This window comes from Mobula birostris, chromosome 21, assembly GCF_030028105.1.
Source record: "Mobula birostris isolate sMobBir1 chromosome 21, sMobBir1.hap1, whole genome shotgun sequence".
Lineage (NCBI taxonomy): Eukaryota > Metazoa > Chordata > Chondrichthyes > Myliobatiformes > Myliobatidae > Mobula > Mobula birostris.
The window spans coordinates 13,290,894-13,305,268 of NC_092390.1; the positions used below are offsets into that span (position 1 = coordinate 13,290,894).

General features: G+C 43.2%; 1 protein-coding gene across 1 annotated transcript in view; it reads left to right on the top strand.

Moving 5' to 3' along the window:
• The window catches only part of LOC140185601 (slit homolog 1 protein-like), a 315,402-nt gene that overhangs the window by 275,119 nt on the left and 25,908 nt on the right, over positions 1–14,375 (top strand). The gene's annotated exons all lie outside the window — the stretch shown is intronic.

The following is a 14,375-nucleotide window of genomic DNA, read 5'->3' on the forward strand; positions in this document are numbered from 1 at the left end:
GTTCACACATTTAGCATAAATACACTATTTACAGAAATGTTTAATATTTAAGTTAAACACAAACTGCTTTCATTGAATTTTTTAAAGCCTATTTTAAAATCAGCAAAACTAAGGTTTTTTTCAGAACAAATATTGACATGTGTAACAGAGGATAAGTGACTGGAACTTTGCCAACACTTTGTGTTAATTCATCTGATTAAATTACCTTTAAAATCATCAATTGACTATTGTAAATGGACATTGTGCCTGAGTTACCAATAGGAACACTTAGGGAAGATCAGATTCATTACAGGATGTCCAGATAAGTAAAGCTATTCACTGTGCCTCAGTTGATGACACTCTCTGTTTGAAGTGAGGGGGCTTTGGGCTCATTCTCAATTCCAGTCCACACAAAAATGTAGGACTGATAGATACAGTGCTAAACCGAGGCACAGTCCGCCTCCTCAAGATACAAAAGAATCCCTTGATGCCACATCTTTGAAGAGCAGATATTATCTTCAGTATTCGTCAGCTGACACCACTAAATTATCTGGACATCACTGGTTTTGCTTTGTGGCAATTAGCCATCACAATTAGAACAATGTCTACAACTCAGAAGGTACATTGGGTGGGTGATCATGAAAGGCACTATGTAAATACAAGTCTGCTCATCTTTATCTGCTGTAAGCCAAGACTACTGTTTTTCTGAATTAGTTAATTATCATGTCTGAAAGAAAGTGGACAAGATTCTGGGTATTTTTAGAGTTGGAAATTTCTACTTTGCAGCTTGCCTATAAGCTAAAGACAGTGTTTCAGGATTAGAGGAGAGAAATCTGTGTTTTTTCATATCTGTTGAGTTTCTAAAGGTTTAATTTGTAACACGATAATTTCCATCTCCCTTAGCACTGGTCAGTGAATCTTTGAATCCCATATTACACAAATCGCTTGTTCCAGCTCGAGTGTCAGCAGTTTTCAAAAATTATATTTGCATTAAACACTTTTAAGATTTTTGGATGCCTACTGAATTTAGGAGGTGATGAAATTAAGGACCAATAGAAACATTCCTGTGCAGTGTAACCCCTCCCTTGTTTAGCCTCTCCCAAACTCTCTGAAGACACAGGCTGCAGTTGGGAAGGTCACCTACTGTGTTGGGTGGTGGTCAGCTTTGGGTACCACACTGTGAGGACACAGAAGCACAGAGGAAAAGACGTTCCAGAAAATCAGGGATAGTGACTATCATGAATACTGAAGGGGACGGGGCTTTAAGGAGATCTTTAAGATTCCGCTAGAATTGCCAGGGTTATAGCAGAGATTGCTTCCATCTGTGCATGAGTAAGGTGGGGGAGGTATTTTTAAGATATTTGTTGATTAATTCAGTAAGGAATTCAGCTAAATGGTAGAAATCTACAGCAACACATGCCAAATGCTGGAGGAACTCAACATGTCAGGACTGATGAAGGGTCTTAGCCCAAAATGTTGACTATTTAGTCTTTTCCATAAATGCTGCCTCACCTGCTGGGTTGCTCAGGAATTCAGGAGAAACCTATTTAATTAGTTGAGTAGTTGAAGAAATGTGGAACTCATTGATGAGATGACCGTAAGACACAGGAGCAGAATTAGACCATCAAACCTACTCAGCCATTTTGATTCTATTTGATTTACTTCCCCTGCCAAGCACATTCTCCTGCCTTCTCTCTGGATCAGATGAACTGAAGTTAAGTGAACACATGGATTTAAGGAAAGTAGCAAATGTTTAATAAGGGGGGGCGCATGACTAGAATGGAGATTTCTGTACCACTGAGCTGTTGGGCAAAATGGCCTGTCCACGTGAAGTAAACTGAGTAATGGACTTGTTATGAAACTGGACTGTGGGTATTGGCAGGTACGTACAACAGTGGGGAAGTGGGATCAGGGTGAGTCAGTCCCTTCCACCCAGAGGTTTTGCCCACACTAATCTGATCATCAGAAGTGACAGAATGAACTCTCCACTTCCATAAAGGCTGATTTTTTTTAGCTCTGAGTGCCTCCTCAGTTAGCAGGCACTAGAATGATAGCTAACTGAACACAGAGTCTGATCCCACAACATGTACCCTACCCTTCCTCAAGAATAGCAGAACAAGGGCAACATGAAGAGACAAATCTAAGAAATGGGCGAAGGGGTGGTAAAATTATAGCACTGCAGGAGATAGATTTGAATGCCTGAACTTCACCGTAGTTACAGTTTCCAAATGAACCCGCAATCTGCTTCATTGTTCTCTCATCCCATCTGAAAGGAACGTCAGGCCGGTGTCTTGTCTGATCCCCTTATTAACCAGTTCCAAGTCTCAATAGAGTATACCCAGTGCTTTGTGGCCACATTCAAATTTCTGCTGTTCTCTTTCCTACCTGCATTCTCCAGAAACCCATCTGCATGAGAGCGAGAGAGTGAGAGTGAAAGAGAGAGAGGGAGGGAGGAGCTTTGGCCAATGTTTCCCAACTCTGTCTCAGCGACACTGAAAAGCAGCAGAGGTGAAGGAGCTAGGTCCTCGATTCCCTGCAAAGATTTTGGGAAATGGATGCAAGAGGTGGCTGCACCAGGCAATCTTGAAGTAGGTAATCTTAGCCTGAATCTGCACTGCACTGTCCACCTTCATGCTCCACTTTCAGGGATGAGTAAGGCTCAGGCTTATTACTTCAGAAAAGAGTTAGGATTCATCCTAATGTTTGTGAGGTAAGTATTGTATCTTCATTGCAAGAACCTGCCCAGTCAGCAGATGCTCCGGCACAGGAGATGGACCTAGTATCTAGCAAGTGTTCTTTCCAAGGTCGAGATATTGAAATAGTCCAGCCCCGCAACAACTAATTGCTTTTTTAAATAAAGTTGTCAGTCAAAATGCCCACAAATCATGTTACCACACGGTACATCCTACCAAGTGGAAAGCCAAGGCAGAGAAGTTTGTAGCCTACACAAGGATTGAGAGTTCTCAGGAGTCGGCAGATCAGTGGAGCCAAGTGCGAGAAAAATGAACCATGATCTTTCTGAACATGGGAATAGATTTGAGAGGCCAAATAGCCAACTCCTGCTTGTGTCTCTTATTCTGGAATTAGGATGCAAGATTGCCCACGATCCTGAGCTCCCAATCTACTCCAGCAGCAGTGGTCAGTGGGAGAATGAGTGGGTTGTAATAATGAGTGCATCTAATCCATTCTGACCTCTGTCTCTAGTCTACTGTCTATCAGGACCTCTGCAATGAAACCGTGCAACAGCACCTCATCTTGTGTTAGGGTACTGGGCAACTCCAGGGATTTAATACTAACTCTTAATGATTTCAGGCTGTGCCTTTCAGCATCCTATTTACAAATACCCCATCTCTGCAGCACTGGCACTCCCTGTACATCTCTGGGCTGGAACTCCACTGCAGAAACCCAGTGAACACATTCCTATTTCCTTATGTGGGCTGCAACCTGGTTTACGAGGAGAAACTGTTTATAGCACTCTGACATAGTGGGAGACCCCCAAGATGTTGCACAGGAAGGTAAACGTGTAACATTTGAGAGGAAGCCAGAAAAGCAGACATTAGGATGGTGGAGCAGGGGTAGGGCAATCAGCAGGAGAGCAGTGCAACAGCTGAGACATGGAAGGGACAGATGGAGAGGGGAGGTAATGGAAAGGCAAAAACTGGGAAAATGGAGGAAGTGTGAAATGTGACAGAAATGGGAGACCAAAGACTACAGAGGATTTGAACACAGGAGAAAATCCTAGAAGATGCACTCACAGAGTGGGACCCCACAGTGAGCAAAAACAGAACCTGCTGGAAATCAACACAAGACATTCTGCAGATACTGGAAACCCAAATCAACACACACAAAATGCTGGAGGATTTCAGCAGGTCAGACAGCATCTCTTGGGTGAGAAAGCACGTAGATATTTCTAGACAAGGCCCTAACGGAACTGGAAAAGTGAGAAAACAAGATGGTCAGAAAGGATGAAGGGAATGTCAGTGACAGCAGACCTCTGCTGTCAAGGCAAGAGTCAGTTTAAATACCTGTGGAGATAGATATGAAAAATATAACAAACACACAAGAGATTCTGCAGATACTGAAAATCCAGAGGAACAAACTCAAGATCCTGAAGGAACTCAGCAGGTTGGGAAGCAACTATGGAGAGCAATGAATAATTAATGTTTAACGCCGAGACCTTTCATCAGATTGGAAAGGAAGGGGCCAAAAGCCAGAGTACAAAAGTGGGAGGGGAAGAAAAAGTACAAGTTGGCAGGTGATAGCTGAAACCAAGTAAGGAGGTTAGATGGGTGGTTGGAGAGGGAGGATGAAGTAAGAAGTTGGGACGTGAAATGCGGAAGGGGTAAAGGGCTCAGAGAAGGACTCTGATAGGAGTGAAGAATGGACAATTGATGAAAAGGAAGGGGGGGGGAACTAGAGGAGTGTGCAGTTGAGAAGAGAAAGGGTGAGTTGGGAGCCAGAATGGAGAACGTAAAAAGAGGGGAAATGCAGCTGCATTTGTGGTGAATAAAAGCAGACTGAAGTAACTAAAATCAATATTAAGTCTTAATGTGAGCAGAGGGAAACTGAGTCACTGCTCCTTTAGTTTATGTTGGGCAAGGTAAGGGCAGAAATCAGGCGGAGATTTAAAACGACAGCTGATAAAGCAGTGGGTCAGCCTCAGTGACTGAACAGATTTAAGTGAAAACACGAAGCAATGGGTAAAAATGGCTTAGTTGGGTGGTGGGAGAGGAGATAGAAACTAACTTCCATTATGTACTAATTCTAAGCACTCTTAACTACAATCTAGCGTACCAGGTCTCTCCTTAACTGGGACATATATGGAATAAAAGACTTCAATTGTCGTATGTCACAATGAATCTCAAGTTATGTGGTGACATACAGCATATATACTTTGATAATAAACTTACTTTGAACTTTCATTTCAAAGGCACTACGCAGCCTAACTACCTTTGAAAATGGACAGCTATAGGTGTGGTTAGAGGGTTGTTGTATTGCTTTAGAATTCAAACAGTGGGTTTTGGTGCATGTTATAAACAGTTGCCCAGATAGTAACACAACACAGTGTTGGATTTATATGGTGCTTTTTACCCAGTAAGATGTCCCAATGTGCTTTACAAGGAAAATGGGATCAAGCCACAGCAAAAGCATCTTGTGAAGGTAGGGGAGGATGGGAGGCAAAGTTGTCTAAGGGCAGGAAATGTGAGGGTTTGTTTGAGTTGCTCTGCAACATAAATTGGATTTAGTCCTGCCATGTGATGTCAGGTTGCCACCTGGAGTCAGAATCCAGATCACAACATTGCTGGTTATTACCATTTAATATAATAATATTCAGCACAATTTGAAAATATTGTTTTTACACAGGGGCAAGAATAAACAGCCAGGATAATGGCATCTGATTGTTTCAACTTTTAAATCACCTATCCTCATGTTAGTGATCATCAAGGTCTGAAGAAGCCAGGACGAACTGCTTGCACTGGAACTAATCTTAAAGCCCTTCCTATCAAAGCTGGTAACATGTCTTATGGGGAAAGGTTGAACAAGCTAGGGCTATTCTCTTTGAGCAAAGGATGATGATAGAGGTTTATAGATAAGAGACAGACAGAGACCGTTTCTCAGGGTGGAAATGGCTAACATGAGGGGGATTGGAGGAAAGTACAGAGGTAAGTTTTTGTTAGATAGAGCGGTAAATGTGGAACACACTGCACAGGATGGTATAAAAGCAGATACATTAGGGACATTTAAGAGACTCTTGGGTATACACACGGATAAAAGAAAAATGTAAGGCTGTATGGGAGAGGGGTAGGTTGATCTTGGAATAGATTAAAAGTTCGGCACATCATGGACAAAAGGGCCTGTATTGTGCTGTACTGTTTTTCTCCCCCCATATAACTCACTACCTTGGACTGTGCAAGCAACTCCATTTCACAGATTTTAGTTCAAGACAGTGGCTCACACCATCATCTCAAGGACAGTTAGGAATTAAGAGCAAAACATGGACATGACCAATACCAAAATCAAAGACCTGCCTATCAGGGAAGAGGGCACAGAAAGGCAGCATCCAACCTGTTAAGCCTGACTGGTTCTTTGAAAGAGCAACAGAGTTTAATCCCATTATTTTGTTTGTAACTTTTTAAGTTACTTATGTGCAAGTCCTGTACATGTTGGTTTGGGAGAAAATTCAGGTTTACATTGTGGAATAATTTTTGTAACAGGATCAGTAGGGCGAGACTGTTTTCCCAAGCTGGACAATTTAATACTGGGGGTTGTGGAGGATCACTCAAGGCTGCAAGCTGTAGGTTTAGACCATAAAAACCAGGAACGGAGTTAGGTCATCTACCCCACCATCTGACCACGGCTGATTTATTTTCCCTGTCAACCCCATTCCCCCTGCCTTCACTCATAACCTTTGATGCCGTTACTAATCAAGAACCTATCAACCTCCCACTTTAAGTATACACAGTGACATGTCTGTGGCAATGAATTCCACAGAATCACCATACCCTGGCTAAAGAAATTCCTCCTCATTTCCGTTCTAAAGGGATGGTCTTCTATCCTAAGGCTGTGCCCTCTGGTCCTAGATGCCCCCACAATAGGAAACATCCTCTCTACGTCCACTCTATATAGGCCTGATAGGGTACAATGAGATCCCTCCTCATTCTCCTGAACACCAGTCAGCACAGGCCCTAATTGAAGAATGGATTGCAGAATCAGTCTTGACTGAATTGGCGGGCTGCTTCAGGGACCATATGGTCAACTCCCTTTCTCATTTCTCACTCTCAAAAGTATGGAGCCTGTGTGTAAAAAGTTGTCACAATCCTCCTCCTCACATTATCCTTAGATGTTTTATATCTTTGTTATACCAAGGAGATCATCAGCAACATGGCAGCCTTCTTCCCATTATCACTTTGCAAGTGGGCTTTAAGAAATAACCCTCAGGGTCAGGGTGAATTGGAAGGGGATAAGTGTCCCACGTCGGCTGCAAGTTTGCACAAACCAGCTGCCCGGTGGATTTGAATGCAAAACAAACCCACAATCAGCTCTGGTACTAGATCACTCTCAGTACTTCACTTTGGAATAAGGCTCAAATCCTGCAAAGCATCCAGCCCACATTCCCTCGTCAAGCATCCCCAACCACATTTAGTCCTGGAGTTTGTTAATTTACCTTTCCATGAAGAAAGGTGTACTGGGCTACTGAAAAAGAGGGGGACTAACTGAAGTTTTCCCCAAAGTGCCAGCATAGACATGATGGACTGAATGGCCTCCCTTTGTGCTGTATAGTTACGGGCAGGAAGTGGACAGTGATAACAAACTTCAAAACACTGGTTCAACCAACAAAATCAGCAGAGTAGGGATCAATGATGGAATGATCTGATCCAGAATGAGCTGGGCAAATCCATCTGTCTCTTTTCTTCTGCCCAGATCAAGGGAATTGCTGGATAGTGGTGCTGAGGTACGAGATGAGGCACAATCTCAATGAATGCCAGTGCAGGATCAAAGCAGATGGCCACCTCCTGCCACTATGTCTTATGTTCTCATGTGGTGGGAGAGGTCAGTGGAGCTCAGGCTGAGATCCTTTGTCAGGACTGGCAAGGGCAGGGGTGAGGGGGAGAAGTGAGAAAAAGTAGTGATGAAGGCCCGAAATATCGACTGTTCATACCCCTCCTTAAATGCTGTCTGACCAGCTGAATTCCTCCAGCATTTTGTGGGCGTTGCTCTGGATTTCCAGCACTTGCAGCATCTCTGGTATTTAAGATAAAAGGGTAAAATTGATCCCAAAAATGAGAGAAGAAATGGCGGGACCAGACAAAGCTTGGCAGAAAACCAATGCTGTAGAGTGCTGAGGTAATCAATCTCCAATTAACATCTGCAACAATTCTAAAATCCAGGCTCTTTCTCAGGTCTTTACAGCAAGACTGATCGAATTAGCTGTGATTTTAACTGAATTCCTACAACAGCTCACGTGATCTGTACTCCTTAATCAGTTTTGGTTTGAGTGGATAAACCTAGTGCATTTTCCTTACAACAAAGTCTGAATGTGGGAAGACTGACATGGAGATCACTGTAATATCCATTCTGTGTGCTTACATCAAAAGAAAAAGTCGAATTCTAATCCGTTCATCAATACGCAGAGGCGAGGAGGAATAGTGGTGAAGTGGTTCAAAACAGATCCAATAGTAACAGTCAAAAGAACACTATGCGTAATTTGGAAAGGAGAAATATTTGTAGATGACTGAAAATGCTGGGGAGTGGGAGGACTGACTGAAGAGCGCTTTTACTGAGCCAGCTACTGCACAATGGGATGAATTGCCTCCTTCTGTACCCCTTAAATACTCCACAGCTGTGGAGGCCAAATCATAGTGTATATATAAAGCAGACGGAGATAGTTTTTGATTAGTAAGGGCATCAAAGGTTATCGGGAGAAGGCAGAACGGAGTTGAGAGGGAAAATAAATCAGCCATGATAGACTGGCAGAACAGACTCGATAGTTCGAATGGCCTAATTCAGCTCCTATGTCTTATGGTCTTAAGAACAGATACAGGGAGCAGTACAACTCTAAGCAATATGTCTGTTTTTTGTCCAGGTAAAGCAAGTCAACCATACACAGCAACAAACATTGGCAGGTAACTAAGCCATACAGCACAGAAAAGGCTCTTTGACCCACCAAGTCTGTGCTGACCATAGGATACCCATTCACATTTTCATTTCTATTCTCACCCACATCCCCTCAGAATCTACCATCCTTCAACATGCTACAAGCAATTTGGTGGACAATCAAGCCATCAGATAAGAAGTCAGGCTCAAAAAGGGATGGTGCCATGCTGCTTTGCAGTGAGCTTCAGCAGAGGATGATTTACAGATGGAGCAGAGTGAGTCCAAGACCTAGAGGATGCCAAAAGTTGAGACTTTCTGGACTCTGCAGCAGTGGATTGAGGTGTAGATAGTAAAGACCATGAACATTTGCTACAAATAAGACCCGGTATAAAGCCTGTGAGGCAGCGTAGAAGCAAAATGCTGCAACATATATGAAAAGGAAGAATGTATGTATATGGAATGAGATGGTAGAGGAAGTGGTTGAGGCACATATAACAGCAACATTTAGAAGACATTTGTATAAGTACATGAGAAGGAATTTCTTTAGCCCGAGGGTGGTGAATCTGAGGAATTTCATTGCCACAGACAATTGTAGTTATTATTAGGGAGAAGGTACTTAGGAAACTGAAAGGTCTGAAGGTAGGTAAGTCACCTGGACTAGGGTTCTGAAAGAGGTTGCTGAAGAGATTGTGGAAGCATTAGTAATGATCTTTCAAGAATCACTAGATTCTGGCATGGTTCCCAAGGTCAGTGTAGATATCAGACCGATAGAAAATGATGCTGGAGAAATTGTAATGGGAGATAAGGAGATGGCAGAGGAACTAAACGAGTATTTTGCATCAGTCTTCACTGAGGAAGACATCAGCAGTATACCGGACACTCAAGGGTGTCAGGGAAGAGAAGTGTGCGCAGTCACAATTACGACAGAGAAAGTACTCAGGAAGCTGAATAGTCTAAGGGTAGATATATCTCCCGGACCAGATGGAATGCACCCTCGTGTTCTTAAGGAAGTAGCTGTGGAGGTTGCGGAGGCATTAGCGATGATCTTTCAAATGTCAATAGATTCTGGCATGGTTCCAGAGGACTGGAAGATTGCAAATGTCACTCTGCTATTTAAGAAGGGGGCAAGGAAGCAAAAAGGAAATTATAGACCTGTTAGCTTGACATCGGTGGTTGGGAAGTTGTTGGAGTCGATTGTCAAGGATGAGGTTACGGAGTACTTGGAGGCATATGACAAGATAGGCAGAACTAAGCATGGTTTCCTTAAAGGAAAATCCCGCCTGACAAACCTATTACAATTTTTTGAGGAAATTACAAGTAGGCTAGACAAGGGAGATGCAGTGGATATTGTATATTTAGATTTTCAGAAGGCCTTTGACAAGGGGCCGCACGAGGCTGCTTAACAAGATAAGAGCCCATTGAATTACGGAAAGTTACATACGTGGATATGGCGTTGACTGATTGGCGGGAAATAGAGAGTGGGAATAAATGGAACCTATTCTGGTTGGCTGCCGGTTACCAGTGGTGTTCCACAGGGGTCCGTGTTGGGGCCGCTTCTTTTTATGTTGTACATCAATGACTTGGATTATGGAATAGATGGCTTTGTGGCTAAGTTTGCTGATGATACAAAGATAGGTGGAGGAGCCGGTAGTGCTGAAGAAACAGAGTCTGCAGAGAGACTTGGATAGATTGGAAGAATGGGCAAAGAAGTGGCAAATGAAATACAGTGTCGGAAAGTGTATGATTATGTACTTTGGCAGAAATAAACGGGCAGACTATTATTTAAATGGGGAGAGAATTCAAAGTTCTGAGATGCAATGGGACTTGGGAGTCCTTGTGCAGGATACCCTTAAGGTTAACCTCCAGGTTGAGTCAGTGGTGAAGAAGGCAAATGCAATGTTGGCATTCATTTCTAGAGGAATAGAGTATAGGAGCAGGGATGTGATGTTGAGGCACTATAAGGTGCTGGTGAGACCTCACATGGAGTACTGTGGGCAGTTTTGGTCTCCTTATTTAAGAAAGTTTGTGCTGACATTGGAGAGGGTACAGAGAAGATTCACTAGAATGATTCCGGGAATGAGAGGGTTAACATATGAGGAACGTTATCCGCTCTTGGACTATATTCCTTGGAGTTTAGAAGAATGAGGGGGGACCTCCTAGAAACATTTCGAATGTTGAAAGGCATGGACAGAGTGGATGTGGCAAAGTTGTTTCCCATGATGGGGGAGTCTAGTACGGGAGGGCATGACTTAAAGATTGAAGGACACCCATTCAGAACAGAGATGCAAAGAAATTTTTTTAGCCAGAGGGTGGTGAATCTATGGAATTTGTTGCCACGGGTGGCAGTGGAGGCCAAGTCATTGGGTGTATTTAAGGCAAAGATTGATAGGTATCTGAGTAGCCAGGGCATCAAAGGTTATGGTGAGAAGGCAGGGGAGTGGGACTAAATGGGAGAATGGATCAGCTCATGATAAAATGGCAGAGCAGGCTCGATTGTCCAAATGGCCAACTTCTGCTCCTTTGTCTTATGGTCTTATGGACTGGAAAATTCCAAATGTCACTCAACTCTTCAAGTAGAGAGGAAGGCAGAAGAAAGGAGCTTACATGCTAGACACAAGAGGTACTACAGATGCTAGAAGTCTAGAGCAACACACACACAATCTGCTGGAGAAGCTCAGCAGGTTGGGCAGCATCTATGGATGGAAATAGTCGCCATTTTGAGCTAAGACCCCTCATCAGGTCAGTTAACCTGACTTCAGTGGTTGGGAAGATATTGGAGTTGATTGTTAAGGTGTGATTTCAGGGTACTTGGGGGCACATGGTAAAATAGGCGAAAGTCTGCAAAGTTTCCTTAAGGGAAAATCTGTTAGAATGTTTTGAGAAAATAACAAGAGGGAGAGACAAAGGAAAATCTGTGGATGTTGTGTACTTGGATTTTCAGAAGGCCTTGACGTGGTGATGCACATGAGGTTGCTTAACAAGATAAATACCCATGGTATTACAGCAAAGGTACTAGCATGAATAGAGCATTGGCTGATTGGCAGCAAAGAGTGGGAATAAAAGGAGCCTTTTTTGATTGGCTGCCGGTGACTATTGGTGTTTTGCAGGGGTCGTTGTTGGGACTACTTCTTTTTACATTGTATGCCATGATGGAATTCATGGCTTTGTTGCCATGTTTGTGGAGGATACAAAAATAGGTGGGGGGGCAGACAGCATTGAAGAAGCAGGGAGGCTGTAGGAGGACTTGGACAGATTGGGAGAATGGGCAAAGAGTGGCAAATGGAAATCAGTGTCAGGAAATGCATGGTCATGCACTTTGGTAGAAGAAATAAAAGCACTGTTTTCTAAACATGGAGAAAATTCAATGATCTGAGGTGCAATGGGACTTGGGAGTCCTCTTGCAGGATTCCCTAAAGGTTACCTTGCAGGTTGAGCTGGTGGTAAGGAAGGCAAATGCAATGTTAGCATTAATTTCGAGATGACTAGAATATAAAAACAAGCATGTAATACTGAAGCTTTATAAGGCATTAGTGAAGCCTCACGGAGTATTACGAGCAGTTCCAGACTCCTTATTTTAAGAAAGGAAGCGCTGACATTAGAAAGGGTTCAGAGGAGGTTCATGAGAATGATTCCAGGAATGAAAGGCATATCGTATGTCGAGTAATTGATGGCTTGAACTTTATTTGCTGGAATTTCGAAGAATGGGTAGGGTGGGGGATCTCAATGAAACTTATTGAAGGTTGAAAGGCCAAGATAGAGTGAATGTAGAAAGGATGTTTTCTATGGTGGGACAGTCTAGGGCAGGAGGACATAGCCTCAGAATAGAAGAATGTCCATTTAGAACACATAAGGCAGAATTCCTTTAGCCAGAGGGTGGTGAATCTGTGGAATCTGTTGCACAGGCAGCTTTGGAATCCAAGTCATTGGGTGCATTTAAGGCAAAGGTTGATAAGATTCTTGATTCATCAAGGCGCAAGAGATTACAGGGAGAAGGCAGGAGAATGAAGTTGAGAGGGAAATGGATCAGTCATGATGAAATGGTGAAGCAGATTCAATGGGCTGAATGACCCATGTCTTATGGTCATTATGATCTATAGATGGTTGTGATCTATACAAGTTATGGGTATATTTAAAGCAGAGTATTTAAGGTGTGGTTCAAAGATTATGAGAAGAAAGTAGTTGAAAGAAAAAATAAACCACCTATGATCAAATAGTGGAGCAAACTTGATAGGCCTAATTTTGCTTCTCATCATATGGTCTTACATAGATCAGAAAGATTGGAAGGGATACGGGCCAAACGTGGGGAAATAGGATTGGCTTCATGGGAACAATGGTCAGCATGAAAAGTTGGGCTGAAAGGCCTGTTTTTATGGGTCTACTAGGGTGTTTAAATTGAGCTCCCACTGACCATATGGCCCAGTGGAACACACAGAGGGTGACAGCTTGCCAGTTTTCACACAGGCAACAAGCCTTCCCTTCATCCTTCAGGATTAAAAGCCAAGCTGAATTAGTAACAACCTGTTTTGCAAGACTGTTCATAGAGTCACAGAAACAGACCCTTCAGCTCATCTGGTCTGTGATAAATTATTATTCTGCCTTGTTCCGTTGATCTGAACCCAGACCATAGTCCTCCATACCCCTCCCATCCATGGAATTATGCAAACTTCTCTTAAATGTTGCAATCAAAAGTTCAAATGGAGAAGTGAAGCAATGTCAGCTTAACAGGGATGGTAAGGTTAGACCAGATTTAAAGGGGGGGGGGGGGAGAGAAACAGGGAGGTAACAGTCATAAAACAACAGTTTGAATAAAGTGCCAGGCACCTGCATCTGGCCTTCTCCAGCTGGTGACTGACAGTGTGGTTTAACCCCAAGATGATTTACCATCTTTTGCTGCAATTTTACTTGGTTATACTCCCAAGAACGAGAGAAATGGGTGGAGGAAAGGGGGGGGGGGCACAATCAAAATTGTGAAAACTAGATAAAAGTGGACAGAAACTTGTCATGGACAGAAAGATGATTGGCAAGTGAACTGGAAAAAGGAGATAAAAAGGAGCACAGCTGTTGATTACCACCCATTCACAAAATGCTGAAGGAACTCAGTAAGTCAGGCAGCATCTATAGCGAGTGTGTTGCTTGTGTTTTTAAACTGAAATGTCTCTGGGCCACAGAAGAATAAGGGAGAAATCTCATTGAAACTTATCAAATATTAAAAGACACAAACAGGAATTCTGCAGATGCTGGAAATTCAAGCAACACACATCAAAGTTGCTGGTGAACGCAGTAGGCCAGGCAGCATTTCTAGGAAGAGGTACAGTCGACGTTTCAGGCCGAGACCCTGACGAAGGGTCTCGGCCTGAAACGTCGACTGTACCTCTTCCTAGAAATGCTGCCTGGCCTACTGTGTTCACCAGCAACTTTGGTGTGTGTTGCTCAAATATTAAGAGAAACAGACACAAATTGCTGGAGGAACTCAGCAGGCCAGGCAGCACCTATGGAAAAGAGTACTATTGACATTTTGGGCTGAGACCCTTCAGCAGGACTGGAGAAAAGAGTTAGAAGTGGGGGGGGGGAGTGGAGGGAGAAACACAAGGGGATAGGTGAAACTGGGTGAGAAAGACCTAGATAGAGTGGATATGGAGAGGATGTTTCCTATAGTGGGGGAACCTATAGTGGGGGAATCTAGGACCAGAGGACATAACCACATAAGGACATCCCTTTAGAACAGAGACAAGGAAGAATTTCTTTAGCCAGAAAATGGTAAATCTGTGGTATTCATTGTCATAGATAGCTGTGGAGGCCAA